The sequence below is a fragment of the Vitis vinifera genome, chromosome 8 (genome assembly GCF_030704535.1).
Source record: "Vitis vinifera cultivar Pinot Noir 40024 chromosome 8, ASM3070453v1".
In the NCBI taxonomy this organism is placed as follows: domain Eukaryota; kingdom Viridiplantae; phylum Streptophyta; class Magnoliopsida; order Vitales; family Vitaceae; genus Vitis; species Vitis vinifera.
In genome coordinates, this window is record NC_081812.1 from 19,832,576 (window position 1) to 19,837,426 (window position 4,851).

Sequence of the window (4,851 nt, forward strand, 5' to 3'; positions counted from 1 at the left end):
AGTTTTCGGATTGAGCCTCTCCGATTTAAGTCTTAAAATTCAAAATCTGAATGAACTTCAGACAAATTTTACTAAATCACTTAAAACTTATTATTTCAAGTATTAATGCTGTTCAATAAAACCAAATTTTTTCGTCTACGAAGTGTACGAACCCTATCTTGTGACCATGGAAAATGACAAGGCAGTCTTTTCAAATATCAACACCTTAGAAAGTAAAAAGAAAAAAGTTCTGGAAATAATATTGAGATTTCCGTCGACAAAAGGTTGTTCTGGTGAAACCCATTCTAGCTTTTAGTTAAAGTTTGTGGAGAAGATGTCTTTTTCCGTCGACAGCCCCTGCAAGCTTGTTTTATTGATTAAAATGGTAGAAAGTTCTTCTGATTCAACGGATTTAACTCCAAGCCAAGTTTAGTTTTTCCCCTTTAGCTTTAAGTTACCAGAAAGGTCGATCTGTCCTTAATAGTTTAAAATTCCGTTTTGATAAAAGACTGCGTGTTTTTTCTTTATTGACCAATTCACCCATGCAGCCGCTTGAGCTGGAACCACCATATATATTATGTTAAAGTTAAAGTTACCATCCAAGTAACGGACAAAGAATGAAACAGTGAGGCGGTGTGGTGGAAGGTTTAGGGGGATGAAGATGGGAATGGCAGATGGGCATACTTTTGGAAAGCAGAGGGCATGATGTGAAGGTTGACGTCTGGAATATTTGGTAATGATGATGAGGGTAGAGGTAACATAAAGGAGTGATCCCGTGGCATTGGCTGCCATCTATGCTACATTGATGCTTGCTAACTGTAAAGACTTGGAAACAAGTAGGCCATGCTCATGGCGCTTTGTAAAAAGTAGCTCATCTTTCTTCCATCAACTCTTTGGTACTATCAAATCAATTTAGAGGTTGCTGGTTGGGCTGCCGTGTTTTCGATTTTGGGATCCCTCGACCTATTTCGGCCCGCCCAGTTAATATCAATCAATATAATAATAAATCAATTTAATTATATTAATTAATATCAATAAATTATTTTTAATTAAATAAAAATATCAAAAATAATCTTTATCTATTATAAAAAAACAAATATTATCAAACCACTTAAATATTTATATTTTAAATAATTTTTTTTTCTTTTCAATGAAAATTAATAAAATCAAACTGAGATTAATCAACGTGCATGGGGTGTATTTTTTTATTTTTCTATTTTCATTTTATTGAAAAGCTTTCAAATTTAGATGTTTATGATCCATTCTTTTTTTCCCCTTTAGATGGCAACACAGAAGTTTCTCAATGAAGTGTCTCACAAACATGTTATAAATGCATTGCACGGAGTGCTTAATTAATATTAAAATGAAAAGGCAACATGCATGATGCAACTCTTCATCATAAAAACATCACACTCTTATCAAAACAGTTCAAACTGCTTAGCAATTTCACTTCATAAAACCGTATCCGTTGCAGTACGATGATGTGATGTGCTGCGACTGGCATCAATTGGCACGAGTAGCATCAAGGTCATTTTTGTCTACTGATGCAGATAAACCATGGCTTTTAAAAAGGGACGATTGTGTTTAGGGTGGAGTTGGTACAAAAATTAAGTTTTAGTTCTTATAAATGATATGATTAGTGAAAAATATATAAAATGTAAAAAGATCAATATATCCTTTAAAACTATTTTTTATTATAATATTTGACAAACTTTTTTATCTTAAATTTTTTTAATAATTATTATGAAAATTTATTATTTTAAAAAAATAAATTTGACATATTTAGTTAGTTTTTATATACACGATTTTAAAAATATATATTTTCAAAGATGTTTGATTTTTAAATAGTAATAAAATAAATTATTTTTATTTTTTTGGAAAATGGTGTGTGTTTTTCTAAATCATTAAATTATATTATATTTTATTGAGTTTTAAAAAATAAATAAAATTTAAATTAAGACTTTTCTACTCTCTTTTTTTTTAATAAAGGGTAAAGGTGATTTATGAAAAAATAAAAAATTCATATCATTCTTTTCAATTTTCATACTTTTTATAGGTTTTGAGTTTAAATGATAAATTTATATGGACAAAATCTTAATTTTTAGGCCCAAAACACAATTGTTCCTTTTTAAAATTTAGACTATGTTTTGAGATGTTAAGAGCCTACCCGGATATGATTTAAAAAATATCCTTTTAAAAATAAATAAATAAACAGTTTTTTAAATAAATAGAAGTTTTTTAAATAAATAATAAAAGTGAATGTAGCTTCTAGTTCCTTATTCACATACCATGTGAAAAACTTTGTTAATTTCTTATTTATGATCATATTTTTAAAAATTTATTAATTAATTAAATTAAACCTCAAATGGAGAATGATTAAATACATCCTATTTATTAATGAGTTTAATAATTTAAAACTCAATTAATATGATAAATTTAGGAGCAAAAATTCGTGGATAGTGATTCTATCATTCCTCTATACTAAATATACTAATTGTATACAAAATGAGAGATGGAGTGATGGAAACCTTAGGTACGTGGGGCAGTAAGTGATAAGTGATCTAGAAATAAAGAGGGAGCATTTTGTAGGGGACGTCGGTCTTGGTGGGCAGTGACAAGGAAGGACAAGACATCATTTAGAAACACAATGGGCTTTCCATAGTGACCACTGACCACACTGGACATCTCACCCTGAATAATTAGGAACACGTCCTCCTCAAAACACAATACAAATTTAATGCTACCTCCTTTTAAAAAGACCCAGTATCATATACAAAGCGTGACGTATACATAGAGGTCAAAGAAAAAGAAGGCGGTAAGTTATTGTTAAATTTTGTTGCCAAAGGCCCTGTTGTCGCTTTCGAATTTTCCAACTCCAATGACCAGGTTGTCTTGTGCCGGCAACCGACCACAGCCACCGCCGATAATTTTTTTTAAAACGTTTCGATTCTAATTTTGAAACCTGGCCTTCTCACAATCATAGGATAAAAGTGGGAGTTTTGGTAGCATCTCAGCTGTCATAGTCCCAGGCTACCGACCAACTTTACTCCCATGCTATTTCTTTGTTGATTTCATCACACATGTCGATGACGAAGGTGGCAATATCGAAACGGATGCTGGAACCATAAATAAAAAACAAAAGATGAAAGTAACGTCAAAAAAAATATTTATTTAATTATATTTTTAATGCATTGTTGTGAATATTGGCCTTTCTACTTCCTTTCTTTATTTATTTAATTATTTATTATTATAAGCTTTTTTGGATCTATCAGGCCAAATTTCTAAACACATCTGTTATAATCAATTTTTAATTAATTTCCCCACTGGAAATTTTGTTGCAGATTTGGCTAACATTTTAAAAACAATTTTTTTTAAAATATAGTATTTGAGAAATATAAATAAATTTTTAAAAATTGTTCTTCATGAAAATATTATATATTTACCTTTAATATAATTTTTAAAAATATTATTTATATTTTCATTTGTTACTCCTAATACCGTATAAAAAATATGTACTAAGAAAAAAAAATTAACAAAAAGTTTATCAAGAATATCTACTCGATTAAAAAAAAAAAATGTTCTAAAGACTGGAATGTATTTTCGCGCATTAGATTCCTTCCAATCATAGATTCCTCAAAATGTAGTAGCAGTCCAAAAGCTTTTTTGATTCTATGCCTCGAAAGATGCTTGAGGTGAAAGTTGAAACAACTGTCAAGATGCTCATCCACATAGCGATGCCCGCAACTGTCTTCATCTCTCTCTCTCGCCCGAAGTACTACAAATAAACACCCAACGTACAACTCTGCAACAAAGAGGCCTAGGATACTATTGGACTACAAGCCTTGTCCCCAGATGCTTGTGGTGTGCCCTTCTTCTGCTTCTGCCGCCTGTTAGTAAAATTGGGTAAAAGCTCCTAGGATGACAACTGACAGTATGGCACACAGCCGAAAACAGCAAAGAACAAAACAAAACAAGTGCCATACATGTATCAACTACCGTATAAAATGTGGTTGGAAGAAAATGATGGATGCTAACCAAGCAGTCATGTTTATCAATCAAGCATAAATCGGCGTCATCCAGGAATTGTCGATCATGGCCTTCTCTCACCAAACTTTGGGTTATGGAATAAGCCTAACATTTGGCACAAGCTGTGGTGTACGGACTCATATTTTTATTTTTGGATTTGCTAATTCTGTTACCTCAACGGTTTTCTGTGGTATACTCAAATTAATGATATGTAAATTTTAATAAAATAATTGGAAATTAAAATTGTTCAATTATTTTTAATTGGATACTTACTTGACATTCATTGGTTAAAAGATGGATTATATAGAATATAAACTTTCTTATCAATGACTAATCATGCCGTCTAACAATACTATAAAATTAAATGAGTATACAACCGCGCGAATCCAACTCTAAACTTTTTATTTTTAAAGTTGATCCTCTTTTCATGAAAGTTATTCCATGTGTCACTAAGTATCATATTAGCTTACTTTCGGCCACAAAGGATTCCATGATCAGCCAGAATTTCAACACATAAATTGCCCAACCATACGTCAGCAAGAAACAATCAACAGCTGGGCCCAGTCGTTTTAGTGTGGGCCCAACGTCCCAATCAGCCCAGGTCAAACCCCGAACATAAATGAGGGGCTCGTACGTGAGAAACAGAGGATCCGTAAGCGACGTTTTAACCTTTTTTTTTTTTTTTTTCCATTTTTAAATAATAATAATATGAAACCTATTATTTAATTCATATTACCATATAAGGAAACCCAAAATGTCCAAGCATTCAGTGCGGGCACTTCCCTTTTCACTAAACCGGGCACTTCTTACCCAATTAGGAGCCCGAATTACCGATTGGGTCCAAAG